This window comes from Mastigoproctus giganteus, chromosome 5 (assembly GCF_048544385.1).
Source record: "Mastigoproctus giganteus isolate SK-2022 chromosome 5, ASM4854438v1, whole genome shotgun sequence".
NCBI classification, from domain to species: domain Eukaryota; kingdom Metazoa; phylum Arthropoda; class Arachnida; order Uropygi; family Thelyphonidae; genus Mastigoproctus; species Mastigoproctus giganteus.
The window spans coordinates 99643690-99659435 of NC_143579.1; the positions used below are offsets into that span (position 1 = coordinate 99643690).

Below are 15746 nucleotides of genomic sequence, written 5' to 3' on the forward strand. Positions count from 1 at the left end.
TCGTAGATTTCTTCATAGCAAGCAAGCATATCATTCACCCCTCTTAACTTTTAGCTGTCAGGATCCATCTTCTCAAACCTTGCCATTGTCGATGCAATTTCACGAAATTGCATCGACAATGCCATCTCTCTCTGGTGATGAAGCGTCTCGGCTTGTCATTTGGTTCATCATGGGCTTCGTCAGCATTTTCTTCTTTCACTATCGCTGCCTGCAAGTCAATAAGTTCTTCATTAGATGATCCCTTCTCTTCTTCCTCTATTAACTCCTCCACGTATTTGGTGACAACCTCCAACTGAAATAGCTCTGCAACCATTACAATCTTATCTGTAACCACTTCATATGATTCATATTTTTCAAACCCTTCGAAGCCTTTTACATGCGTGAGCATATTTTCTTCCATGCGCCATTTACCTATTAAACCACCCGTTGCTTGCCACGAACTTGGCTTGGGATTCACTGTACTTATCCTTAATATCTTCATAAATACTTCTTGCTTTTGCTTGGTATTGCAAGAAGCATTCTTCTTGGCATTCTTGTTGCCATTGGACTCAGAGGCACTTACCCTGATTTTCCAGCCATATTGTTAATAGCTTTTCCATCTTCGATATAGCACTTGAACACTGTTGATCTTAAATGCATTGATCCTTTAACATGTTCTTTTATACGTGCACTGTCCCGTAAAATAGTATTCACTGTTCAAGCAGTGACAAAACCTAATTCCCTTGCAATAGATGACAAACTTTGTCCTGCTTCTTATTCTTAATCATTTTCATCTTCATTTCTAAATCAGTTTTGTTTCATTTCCTGACACTGCCAGAACTTGCAACTTTCAGTTGGTCCCTTTCCCTTCAACATTGTAATATGTAAATAGGAATGAAGAGGTTTCTAAAAATTTGTTTTTTATGTGATTGAAGATTTCAGTGAAGGGGAACACATTTCACTATAATACCATAACATAAAACTCACAAAATTCTAGTTATCAGTATTATCACAGATTGAGTTTATTACCCGTTTATAATAGATTGCACTAACAGAAAAGCTTAATAAACTGGAAAGTGCAAATTGTTTTTATTGTTTTTTGGTCGTGACGTCCAGAAACGTGCTTTAGAAAAATATCACAAAGGCATTCAAAATTGATTCTTATAACAAGAACATAATGATGAAAGTGTAGTCCAATTTCCATTATAAATATGACCTTTTAGAGAGAGAGAAATAGCCTAGTAATATAGCGAAATTTTCAACCTCCAAGGACTTGAAACAAATTAACAAAAAAAAAAAAAAAAAAACCCCCCTATGCTATTGGATTCACATTACGATATTTTCACAATACCTCCATTTATCTCTACAGATGCAAAATACATTTTCAGATTTTTTCAGTTTGCATCGGCCGACAAAAACTTACGTAAAGTCAAATTTCCGTAAGTCGGGGAGTGTCTATACATGCTATATCATGCATGAGAAAGGTTGTCTCTGTGCCACTCATAAAACAGTGCAATGTATTATTGAGATGTTCTTTCAGAAAAGTTTGTAAATGCCAGCTTACAGATGTAGCAATAAGTTTAATATTCCTCAAAACAACAGTCAGCTGTATTACTTTTGAAAGCTTACAATTTTCAGTTAGTGCTGATATTATAAACCATTTCACAAATGTAAGTGCTACGAGCCTTTCTCTGTCAGCAGAAAGTAGAGGGTGGTATGACAGTGACTTGTTTTCAGTGGTGAAGTCGCCACTGAAAACAAGTCTTCGATGAGAAAATCATCCTGCACAACCTTTGGGTGTTTAGCACTGAAAATGCTTACCAATTGAGTGTGAATGGGACTAACTGAAAAATAAACTTGTTTTTTGTAATTTCAGGTCGGAGAATTTTGAGGTCTTCATTTATTTATTTTTTTTTAATGGAAATTACTATAACTGAGAATGTTGACTCTGGACATGAATATATGTTGTTGTAATTGAACATATTCATTTGAATATATTTGTTGAATATTTGTCAATGTCATTGAGAGAGGCGGTAACTGGAGTGAAATCAATGATGGAGAGACGTACACGGACAGGGCATGGTGGCGAAACTTCATATGTTGACCCCTGGAATAGTGGAATGATGACAGATGATGATGATGTTGAATAACTAACATATGCTTCAACTTTTTGAAGATCCTGTTGATTTCACATTTGAATAAGACGGTGTCTTCTCAATTTTATATGGACATGCAAGAATAGCTCAGTAGGACATAATTACCTCAGCAATGCATGGAATGAGCTACCAAAAAAATAACCCTCCCACAGCAGCAGCTGCACATTGTTAAACCTGAAATAATAGGTTCATATTTTCAATTAAAAAAAAATGCAAGCTTAAAGCTGAACAGACAGAACATACTAGTTGCACCAAGCATAAAATTTTTAAAAATAAACTTTATAGAACACATCAAATAATTATATGCATGAGATGAGCCTTGTACTGTTTCATTATAACTGATAATTAAGAACAGAGGGAGGATAAAAGTGCATTATTCAAGATACAGTGAACACTGTTCCATTAGCAACTTCAGTTTGGTAATAAATTATGAATAAAAGTATTGAATCTAAACAAGAATGTATGGAACACTTCTGATTGAAAATGGAACAAAAGTTACATCAGTATTAAATGCTAATTAGCAGGTTTTGTGGGTCTGTAGCAAAATCTTGTCTTTTCAGCCTTTATCCCATACTCAATACTAAAGTAATATAGTAGGTTCCAATAACTTTCGTGTTTGAATGTCACCATTAAAAAAAAAACCACTAGTTATCAGGAATTCTAGAAACCCTAGTTTCCAAGCATTCAACATTGCTTGGAAACTTTGAGTATTGAAAGATCAATTTATACACTAACATACCTAGCAAAGCAAGTTAAACAAGGTGATATAATCAGATGTACATACACACACACACATTCACTTTTAGCACTTGTCTAATGCTTAGAGGATGGCTTATGTTTAGTTTACATTACTGTATACAAACAAAGTAATCTTCAAAGTTTTATGGAAATAAGTACAAAATATGACCAGGAAAGAAATAAATGGTAGTCACAAATGGGAAATTTTACTGGTGAGGCACCAACATATCCACACGCAATACTATATATATATATATTTCAGAAATCACAAATTAGCATTAGTTGGGGCATATTATGCAAGAAAGCAAGCTTATACATCATCAGCCAAAAAAAAAAGAAAAAAAAAAAAGAAATAACAAACCCTTCCCATTTTACCCATCCATCCACTCCAATTGTTTGTCTAGTTTTCAGCCTTAAATTTATTTAAGCTATCAACTTCCACGACAATAGATGGAAGTCTGTTCCAGCTATCAACTACCTGCTGGCTAAAGTCAAACTTCCGCACATCTATTCTACAACTGTCTTTCCTCAATTTGAATGTATACCCCCTCAGGTTCTTAATCTGAGCAAGTGGAAGTATCCCATCAGCATTGAGCCTGCTCAAACCATTCAAGGCCTTATACACCACAATCAGATCACCTTGCAGGTGGCGCTTCCGTAGCCAGGTGGGAAGGAGCAGCAGTGCGTAGCACACGCTTCTTGATTAGACCGGGGTTCGAGCCCGTCACCACCAAATACGGAGGATGCGGAAAGGTCATTCAGGGAATGACCACCGCATATCCCGGAGCAATATGGCCTTAGTTGCTAATGCTCCTAAAAACCAAATAACAACAACAACAACAACCTTGCAGGTGCCTACTATTTGCTACTATTTGCAGATGCTACCAGTAGCCTCCAGATGCTACTATTTGCAGAACTTATGCCTCTCTTGATAAGAGCACCCCTTTGTTCCTCTTACTAATCTTGTTGCTCTTCTCTGTACTCATTCTAGCAACTCTGCATCCTTCTTAAAAAGAGAACTCCAGACCTATATGCAGTACTCAAAGCGTGGCCTGACCATTGCCTTGTACAAAGGGATAATCACCTCCTTGTTTCTTATAGCAATATTCCTATATATCATTGACAAGACTCCATGGCCTGCTCTGACAGCCTGTCTGCACCGCTCAGAAAACTTCACATCAGACTGCACAATTACCCCCAGATCTTTTTCATTCTCCACCTCCCTGAGTGTAGTTTCACACAGTTAGTATGTTTCTCTTGGGTTACTGCTACCCATGTACTTTGCAATTGTCAATATTAAACTCCAGTTGCCACTTCTCAACCCATCTGCCTAACTTTTCTAGATCCTGTTGCAGTAGTATACTGTTATTAACAACCCTACCAACCTTTGTATCATCTGCAAACTTGGAAATTAAGCCTGATATACCTTCATTGATATCATTGAAAAATACAGAAAAGAACAATGGGACCAGCACCGAAAACTGGGGGACTCCACTAATAACATTAGTCCACGTAGACAATTTCTACAGCAGTCTTCCATGTGCAGCAGTATCAAAAGCTTTCCAAGTGTATGATATCAATTTTTTTTTTTTTTTTGCATTCAGTTCCTTTATGTGACCACATTGTAGTATCCAATCAAATTGGTCAGACAATATTTCTCCTTAACAAACCCATGTTGTGTCTGAACTATTACTGCAGTCTTGTGTAGGTGATCCTGCATCACTTCTTTAACCAGTGACTCCATTATTTTCCCCAGAACAGTAATTAAACTAACTGGTCTGTAATTATTTGTGTCACCCTTTGATGAACCCCCTTTGTATATTGGAAGGAATACATTTGCACATCTCCAGTCCATGGAGACCTCCCCTGAATCTAAGGATGCTCTCATAATTATGGCTGAGGGTTTGTTTACTTCCCTTTTCTGCCTCCTTCAATATAATTGGATAGATTCCATCTCCCCCAGGTGCTTTTTAGGGTCCGTAGTCTAATAAAGGACCATTATAATGTCACTCGGTTGTCCATCCGTCTGAGCATTGTATCTCTGGACCCACTCAACCTATTGACTTGAAATATTGCATGGGTTTGTACATCATGTGGGCCAACATAACACCACATTGATCGTTGTTGACAAAAATATGTCTGAGAAATGGGGGGGGGGTTGTTGTCGACAACCTATAGCTTATTATACATGTTGGAAAGAGCTCAACAAGTAGGTTTAAAATATAATTTTTAAATTAAAAATGGCGGCACCAGACAGAAAAATGTGAGTAATTTTTTTGTCTCTCCCGCTCTATTTCCGTCACTAATGCAGCTAAAAATTTAAAAATCACATTAACTATGCATTATTCGATGCTTATCAAGGGAAAACTATGCTGATTGAAATCTATCATTTTGCATTAAAAAACCAATTTTTTATTGCATTGCGATAGCACGCTTTGTACTAAGTAACTCTCCTTTTGGTGACAAAAAAGTTGCTAAATAGTTAGTTAATAATTCTATAATGGTCATTTATAAATTTTGCAACTAGAAGTATTTTTTAACAATTTTCAAAGCTGGAGTTGTCCCAGCAAGGAGGTACTCAGAGAGCCAGTGTTGAGGCAGTGGTGGCGGGGAGGTGCCTGCACGGAGTCTTGCTCAGCTCTCACCTGCTAGTCGCTTTATCCCCAAGACTTTAATCGCTTCTCCAGAAAGAAGGCGGAGTTGCTTCTCCCACCCTTGTCATTCACAACAACTGGAAAGACTCAAATAGACAACATTTTCGTTAGTTCCTCAGTTTTAGGCCAAGCTGGGGTACTAGAAACTTTTTTTTCAGTTACCATAAAGTTTTCTATTTGAAATACTACACTAACGACCATTTATGACTAGGGACCCTTCAAGCTGAGTGCTCGGCACTCAGTAGTTGATTGATTTATTTATGTTTAACTTCAACAATTTCTCCTCCACTTTGTTCTTCGTTATTACAAAATCATTGAGCTCCCTATGAAAGTTTAGTAAACTTCTCCCCCCCCCTTCCTTACAGAATTCCTCATGTGTGAATGTAGATGCAAAATACTTATTCAGTTTGTCAGCTTTCTGAGCAGGATCATTAACAGTTGAACCACCAACATCAATTGGACCAATCAGATTCATCCCCTTCCTTCTAGAGTTTACATAAGTAAAGAAGTGTTTGTTGTTTTTCTTTGCATCCTTTGGCAAAGATTTCTCGTAATTAGCCTTCGCTAGGCTAACATCCTTTGTGACTTGATTACAAACTAGCTTATATCTTCCATGGGTTTCTGTGTCACCTGATAATTTATATGTATCCCATGCATTTTTCTTCTCTGCCACGAGCCTCATTGCCGACCGGGCTAGCCAGGTGGATAAAGTGCCTGCCTGGCAATCCAAAGGTCGCGGGTTTGAATCCCGCCTCAGGCTTGGGTCAAAGTACTGCAAAAACCTTGGGAGGTGCATTATGGCCACAGAAGCCGATGTGCCAACAACTACCAAAAAAAAAAAAAAAAAAAAAACGAGCCTCGTTAGTTCATCTGACATCCATTTCGGTCTAAATCTTGAACAGTATTTCTTAGTTGGTATGAAAAGCCTAGTAGCTTCCATGGTTATTTCCTTGAAGGCTTCCCATTTAGAATTTGCTGTTGGTAACATTGTCAGTTGATTCCACTGTATAGAATTTAAAAACTGTCTGAGACCACTGTAGTCACTTTTACGAAAACAAAAACCCTTTCCTTTACCCTTGATGGTAGTTACATTTTTAAGTAAATCCCACATCAGTACACTGATCACTGCCACCTAGTGGTTCCTTTATCTGCAAATTGGCGCCTCCGTGGGCAGGAGCAGCAGTGCGTAGCACACGCTTCTTGATTAGACTGGGTTCGAGCCCGTGACCACCAAATACGGAGGATGCGGCAAGGTCATGGAATGACCGCCGCCATATCCCCGGAGCAATATGGCCTTAGTTGCTGATGTTCCTAAAAACCAAATAACAAACATACCTGCAAATTCTGCTTCTAGATTCCAAGCCTTTTCATTTTTAATTGAAAAGGCTTGGAAATTGAAAGGCCTGCTTCTAGTCCATTTTCAGTCTCATAAAGTCATTCAACTTCCAATTAGTATTAGCTAGACCACTGGTATCAACTTAAAAAATTTCTTTACATCTGAGTGTTGATGCAAAGTACTTATTCAGCTTATCAGCAACTATTTCAGGTTTATTGATACTGTTACCATAGGTATCAAATAAACCAGTATGGTTGATTCTTTTCTTTTTACTGCTAACATAAATGAAGAAATTCTTTTGCTATTCTTTGCAATCTTATATAAGAACCTCTTTGTAATCTTGGTTAGCGTGCCTATCCCCCCCCCCCCAAGTAACTTTACAGGCTTATTTGTATTTACTGTAGGATTCAGGGCCTGCTGATAATTTATAATCATCTCCCTACAGTTTTCTTTTTTGCCACTATGGTTGTCAGTTCTTTTGTCATCCAATTTCGATCTATACTCTGAAGCTTTATATACCAACCGTTTTGTTGGAATATAAAGCTTGGCATCGTCCAAGAATTACTTTACAGCCACTCCCTGACTTGCGTATGGGTTGCGTTCCGCAGACTTCTACGGAAGTCGAAATTTTCCTAAATGCTTATGCAGCACTTGGAACTATGTGTGCTGAATTTGATTGAAGCAAAAAAAAAAAATTTGATGAATATGTAAATAGAATTATTTATTCAATTTTTTTATCTCATGCACAGGAAAACTTACAAAAGTGTACAAAATTACAAAAAGAAAGAGGAGACAGGCATAACATCAGCAAGTTTTACTTTCAAGCATCATTGCCAAAATTAACTCTCCAGCTGATATGCATGGCGCTGTGGAAGTCGAGGGCTGTGGAGATTTAGAAGAGGTTTTTTCCAACACATCACAAAATTTCTCTGCAGCTGCAGAATCAGCTCTGCCGATTTCACCGCATACTTTAATGTTTTGGAAACCAGCGCGATGCTTGAACCTATTTACCCACTCATTGCTTGCCCAGAACTTGGCTTGGGGTTTGCTGTACTTATCCTTAATATTTTCATAAACATTTCTTGCATTTTGCTTGAATGGCTATTGGACTCAGGAGAACTTGCTTCTGAACCTGATTTTCGATCCATATTATTAATAGCTTTTCCATCTTCGATATAGCACCTGAACGCTGTTTTGTGATCACTGTCAATCTTAAATGCATTTATCTTTTAACACGTTCTTTTATATGCGCACTGTCCCTTGAAATAGTGTATTCACTGTTGAAGCAGCAAGACCCCTAATTCCGTGCAATAGATGACAAACTTTGTCCTGCTTCGTACTTCTTAATTAATCATCTTCATTTCAAAATCAATTTCATTCTGTTTCCTAGCACTGCCAGCACTTGTACTTTCCATTGGTCCCTTTAGCATTAGCATTAGCAGAGGCATATGATGCAAGAAAGCAAGCTTATTCAGCATCAGCCAAAAAAAAAAAAAAAAAAAACCACTCCCATTTCACCCCTCCGTTCGTTCGAAATACCTGTCCAGTTGAGCTTTAAATTTGTTTAGGCTATCAACTTCAACAACAAGTGATGGAAGTCGGTTCCACCAACCAACCACCCGCTGGCCAAAGGCAAATTTCCGCACATCTATCCGACATCCGTCCTTCCTCAATTTGAATTTATGCCCTCTGAGGTGATTATTCTGAGAAAGATGAAGAATCCCATTGGCATTGAGCATGCTCAAACCATTCAAAGCCTTATACACCTCTATCAGATCACCTCGCCGGTGCCTAGTCTCCAGACTCTGTAATTTGCAAAACTTAAGCCTTTCTTCGTAAGAGCAACCCTTTGTTCCATTCACTAATCTTGTTGCCCTTCTCTGTACCCGTTCCAGCAGCTCTACATCCTTCTTGAAATGAGGCCTCCAGACCTGTATACAGTACTCAAGATGTGGCCTAACCATTGCCTTATACAAGGGAATAATCACCTCCTTATCCCTGCTAGAAAAATTCCTGTATATCATTGATAAGACACCATGAGCTACTCTTGCAGCTCGTCTGCACTGCTCAGAGAACTTCATATCTGCTTGCACAATTACCCCCAGGTCCTTTTCAATCTCCACCACTGTCAGTGTAGTACCGCAGAGTTGATACGTTGCTCTGGGGTTACTGTTTCCCATATGTAGTACTTTACATTTGTCGATGTTAAACTTCATTTGCCACCTCTCAGCCCATCTGTTCAACCTTTCCAGATCCTGTTGCCGCAGCATAGCGTCAGTATTGTCACCATTGTAATAAGTAGATAGGAATGAAGAGAAGATTCTTAAAATTTATGTTTTTTATATGATTGAAGATTTCAGTGAAGGGGAACTCATTTCACCATAATACTGTAATGTAAAAACCCACAGAATTCCAGTTATCGGTATGCAAATGCAATAAGATTGAGTTTACTACCCATTTATAATAGATTAAAAAAAAAAAAAAAAAGACTGTGTGCACACACTGTGTACTTTCGGTATTGATTCAAGACCTGAAAACAATGAAAAATTCTGAATGGTTACAGAGCTCTCACTGTTTCAATTTAAAATGACTGTGGAGTTTCAATGGTAAAAAATATAAAGAAGACAATTATTCTTATTTTATTATTACTATTATTTTTTTTTTTTTACAATTAAACTCTATAGCTGTTTTTTAAAATTGAAACAACCATAGCTCTGTATTCAAAATCAGACATGTTTATAAACTCTTGTTGTTTTCAGTTCCTGAATCCATCCTGAAAGTAGGGACCAGAAGTTAAGATCATGTGTAGTTTAATAAGCACACAAATCCCATCTTTAGACTGGTGTCTAAAGATGGGATCAAAATTTTGACTTTAAAGATTTTTTAAAGTCAAAATTTTGTCTGCACTATACATCTAAAGGTGAGACTATAAAAGGTAAGACCCCACTGTTGCAACACTGTATGACGGGAAGGCTGACATATAAAGTATTTTTGTTTATTGAACAGGGATGCTGTGAAGTGATGAGGCCATCACTCGACTCATCCTCCTCTCTGGAGGAGAGTTCAACATGCATGAATGGGCACTTGCAATATATGAGAGGGCATACTAGAGGGTGGTCAATGTGTGGGCTTGAATTTTAAGCAATCAAATCAGAGGCCTCTATTTGCTTCCTGAAAGGTTGTGGGCAGATGTGTTTTCCTGTATGATGTCCTTCTAAATCTATTGGAAGACATCCCATTACACATATGCCAGGGAATGTGATATCATCATAATGGAACACTAGGACAAAAAGCGGTTGCTTCACCTGAATGTTGCATTTCCAGGCCATTGGATTAGGCATGCAGCCCTCTTAGACAGCTCACTCATTACCCCTGTCTTGAGTTCACCTCAATTTATTTATTTATTTTTTTTATCCTATGGGGTTACTTAAAATCAGTGGTACATAACTGAGGCCAACCGTGAAAGACATTTTGGAACTGAGTACATGTCTTTATACAGGCATTACATCTGTTGTGGAAGTGCTGCAAAGGGCTCAAAGTAGAGATGTCATGCAGAAGCATTCATAGCTGCTAATAGCAGCAACAACTTTGAGAAGTTACTTTAGAGATATCCATAGCTGATTTTCTTTTTCATATTTGTCATAGGAGATTGTTTATTTCTTCTGATTTACTTTTTTATTTTTAATTTAATGTACTAATACTAGATACATATTTTGCATTATATATACCCTAATTGTAGTACGCTATGTATTGTAAAATTTATGAACAAAAATCCATTGTGCTGCGGAATTAGAAATAACATAAGAAGGAACATTTAAAAACAAATACAATGTAAAGAAAAGTGATTAAAATATTAAATATACTCAAAAGCAAAAATAACACATTATTGCTTTAGCATTCTGACCATACAGTTGCCACATTTCAACTTTAAATGTGTTTTCTGAGGAAACAGTGCATTACACATCCAAAATATTCTTTGTCTGAATTCTGACAAAGAATATTTTGGACTTAATTTCACTAGGAATTACATGGTTAGGTCTGTGTACACTATGTGGAAGTGTGGATGGATAGGATGTGATCAAAAAGTTCACTGACTGCTTTGTATCTTGAAATTGCAGCATAGTAGTTAGTTGCAGTTTGCCAATTTTCAGTAACTCATCTTAGACATTAATACATGAATTGCCCATTTATCTGCAGTCAGTCTTAATTGGTGCACATTGAATAAAAGGCATTTTGTTGCATCGCATTTTAAAACGAGTGATTTTCTGAGAGTGAATTTGCATCAAATTTTGATTTAAATTAGAGAAAAGTGCAACCGAAACCCAAACCATTAAAATCCTTGGGAAGATAATATTTTGAAAGGTGTAAAGAGGGCTGATTGTCAATTGAAGATGATCCTTGCTCTGCTATCTTTTACTTCAAAAACCAATGATTTGTTTGCTTGTGTTCATGATCTGATCAGGAATGATTGACATGTGCGAGGACCAGTATGAAAGTAATTCATTTTACTTTACATGTCTGCTTCTGAGTGTAGAAAGGATTGTGTAAAAATAATATTTCAAAAGAGGTCTGTTTCCACTTTGTCATTGCAACTCTGAAATGAGTCTCCATATTTTACTTTTTTTTTTTTTTTACCATCCTTATGAGTATGTGAAATTGCAGAGGTTACAGGGAAGAAGGCCCTGGGTGCCAAGCGTTATAGTGATCAAGTGATTCCCTGGGTGATTTCTAGAGTGTTTTTATCAAAGCTACAGTTATATTCATTTGTAAAAGTTTTCTTACATTCCCATTAATTAATTGTTAACTTAGTATTACGAATTGTAACTAAGTTACAAAAAGGAAAACTACCTTTCTTTTTTTCCATTAAACTAACTTACTAACTTTTACACTGCTTGGTCACTCTAGCAACACTGCTCCTGCCTCTCTGTGGCTGGGCTGGTAACCTGGGAGAAGAAATCCACTCTCCTAATACTGAAAGGAGCAAAGATGGAAAATAGTTCTTTTCCATCTTTAGAGCCATCGAGCTCAAGACTAGAAAATGACACCGAAAATGACTATTCTCAACCCAAGAGGTTGAAAACAACCCCACAAGAGGAAATACCAGCATTCCTCATACTGCACTGTCTATCAGAGCTGCCTCTGAGTAAACTATCCCCATTCCTTGTCCAAAAATGCATAGAGTCTGCTGCAAGTTCATCAAAAAGAGTAAAGCAGCTCCAGTCTGGGGCTCTTCTGGTAGAGACCATGAAATCCCAGCATTCCGAAAAGTTATTAAACATGACTACTTTTGGCGGACAACCAATAAAAGTTACTCCCCATGCCACCCTAAACTCCTCTAAGGGAGTAATCACAAAATGGGACTTGTCAACTGTATCAGAGGAGGAGATAGTTCAAGAGCTACATGAACAAAAAGTCACACGAGCAAGGAGAATTATGACTCAGAAAGATGCCATTCTTGTTCCCACCAGGAGCATAATTCTCACTTTCAGCTCTCCCATCCTACCATCATCTGTTAAAGCAGGCTATCTCCATTGCCGTGTCTGTCCTTACATCCCGAACCCAATCAGGTGCTACAAGTGCCAAAAATACAGACACTCCCAAACTGCATGTCGAGACGAAGCAATATGTTCAAATTGTGGATCGAAGGAGCACAATCAAACTGAATGCACTGTTACCACTTCTCTTTGCCCAAACTGTAAGGGTGATCACCCAACTACGCCACTGCACTTGGAAATTTCGTAGAGCACACTGGAAATGAATATGCATATCATGTGCAGTTAGACAATAAAATAATCCAATCTCAACCCATAGACAATGTCAGAGAACATGTAACTAATCAAATATTACAAGCTGCTACCTCTGCAATACCAAAATCTTTACCGGGGAAACGGAAACATAGTAATTACTGGTGGAACCAAGACTGCACACACACCAAACAGTACAAAAATAGAGCTTGGAATTTATTTCGTAAATTTCTCACAACTACCAACCTAATTAACTTCAAAAGACTGAAAGCCAAGTTCTGCCAAATAAGACAAAAAGCAAAGAAAGATGCCTGGATTAGCTTTTCCTTGAGTATAAACAAGGATACAGACAGCAGATTTATCTGGAGGAAAATACAAACACTTAATGGCAATTTTTGTTCAGTCCCAAGCTACAATACTAAACTGGGAAGGGAAAGAGTTGTCATCACTGGGAGAAATAGCAAATGCCTTAGAGGAATCATTTGCCAGTATATTAGCAATAGCCACCTACAAACCAACCTTTCAGCGAATTAAAAGAACTGCAGAGCAGCTTAAGATTAATTTTTCCACAATAGTTTCACATCCATATAACCAGCCATTCACATTAACAGTACTTTTTGGAGCACTCAATAAAACATCGAATAGCACTGCTGGTCCAGATGGGATTTACTATATAATGTTAAAACAACTGAACAACAGAGAAAAAAGATCATTGTTAAACTATTACAACTGAATATTCTTAGAAAATACTTACCCAATCTCCTGGTGTCACTCAATAGTGCTAGCCTTCCCAAAGCCCGGAAAGGATCGTACCTTTCCACATAACTATAGGCCAATTTCACTGACCAGTTGTTTAGCCAAAGTCCTGGAAAAAATGGTTCACAGGTGGTTAATGTGGTTCCTGAAAACTAACAACTTGCTAAATAGTAATCAGTACGGGTTTTGAAAAAACCGTTCCACGTTTAGATGTAATGATAAAAGCAGAGGTAAATATACATAATGCCTTCATAAGGGACAGCATCTGGTCATGATTAATCTCAATATTGAGAAAGCCTTCGATATCACCTGGTGATATGGTGTTCTTCAAGATCTTCATTCTTTCGGCTTGAGAGGTCATCTACCGCAATTTATACAAGCCTTCCTACACCATGGAACTTTTCAGGTCGGATAAATGAATAATTTATCAAAAACTTTTAAACAAGAGGAAGGTATACCACAGGGTTCCATTCTTAGTCCAACATTATTTGCAATAAGAATCACAAACATGACAAGGGATGTACCAAATACAGTACAATTGTACATGTTTGCCGGTGACCTCATTATCTCTACTCAATCCCAAACTATGAACACCATTGTAAGGCAACTTCAAATTGCTATAGCTAAAATAGAATCATGGGCATTGCAGAATGGTTATTCCCTAGCAGAAAAGAAGTCTACTGCTATTCATTTCTGTAAAAAACGGAAACTACATCCGGATCCAGAAATATTTTTAAAAACAGCCTGATTCCTGTCACTAACAATTTCCATCTGTTGGGGTTACATTTAGATAATAAACTTAATTTTACTTCCCATATAGCGTACCTCAGAATACTTGTCTTAAAAAACTGAATATCCTAAGGGCTGTCTCTGCTATGCCCTGGGGTACTGACAGAAGCTCTCTCCTACATTTCTATAGAGCTTTAATAAGATTACACTTGGATTATGGAGCACCTGTCTACGACTCCACCAGGAAAAGTTCTCTATGTCTGAACACCATCCAGCATATAGTGCCCTTAGGATAGCTGTTGGAGCCTTCAGAACATCTCTGGTTCACAGTCTGTATATTGAGGCAAATGAACCCCTTCTGTATCTCAGGAGAAAAATTTTATTGTTTAATTATGCACTAAAGATTAGAAGTACTCCAGCCCACCCCAGCTGGGAGTATCTGTTTGATCCTAAAGACACCCTGCTATATCATAATAAACCTAATGAAAACTGTCCCACGGGGATTCGACTGCAAGAACTCATGATCAATTGGAAAATTAACTTTAAGAATATATTCCAAGACCTTGCTACTCCTGAACTTCCCTGGACTGAATTTATACCGCTCTCTCTGTGACAATTTCTTTTCAAGATGGGGAAAATCCTCCCTGGCAGATGCCAACTTTCAACAGCTACATAAATTGCATTCTTTGGAAAACTCAGAGAAAGATCATATAACCGACGGCTCCAAAACAGGTACGGCTGTTGGTGCAGCAGCAGTTTCCGCAACTTTCTTAACAGCTGCTTCTCTTCCCACTGAATGCAGTATCTATACTGCAGAATTATTTGCAATAAAACTGGCTCTAGATAACATAAACAATTATCATATCAAACAATCTCTGATATATACAGACTCTTTAAGTGCAATCAGTGCCTTTCAATCTACCTTTCCTCCTCTCATCCCATTCTTAAAGAGATCCGGTCTAAATTATTTTACCATCAAACAGCCAACCACAAGGTTACCTTCTGCTGGATTCCCAGTCATGTCGGCATCCAAGGTAATGATCGTGCGGATGAGGCTGCTAAACATCCCGACTCTGGATCTTACAGTCAACTGAAAGTTCCCTACACTGACTACAAATCCATTATTAAAAAAACATGTTGGAAACAATGGTCTCACCTCTGGCAATCTCAAACCAATAATAAACTCTTCCAGATAAAAAAAAAAAAAAAAAAAAAAAGAGAGAGCCATAACTGTAGACATCTAGTTTTAGAAGAAGCAGGCGACAAGAAATAATTCTGGCAAGGCTTCGCATCAGTTATTCACATCCAACTCATCTGCATTTGCTTTTGGGAGAGACTCCTCCTCAGTGCTTCTTTTGCCAGTCGCACCTAACAATAAAACATATTCTCATCGAATGTCTCCAACTTTCATCTGTCCGAAAATCCAGCTTTAGCTCCCTCTCCAACTTTCAGGAACTCTCTCTCTCTCTCTCTCTCTGTGCCAATGCTATATAAGTGCATTTCACTGCATCATTACTAAAGAGGCTAATATTTTAATCTTCTAATATAGGATGTATTTTTACTTCAGTTATATCTTTCTATGTATTTAATTTATGGCATTGATAGAGAGGTAGATTTTTTAACACTGCTGTCAATATACACTGAGTGATCACTG

The 15746-nt window shown here is 37.7% G+C and overlaps 1 protein-coding gene across 3 annotated transcripts in view; it reads left to right on the forward strand.

The window, feature by feature from the left end:
* Window positions 1–15746, forward strand: part of LOC150085583 (phosphatase and actin regulator 2-like) — a 462740-nt gene that overhangs the window by 319614 nt on the left and 127380 nt on the right. The gene's annotated exons all lie outside the window — the stretch shown is intronic.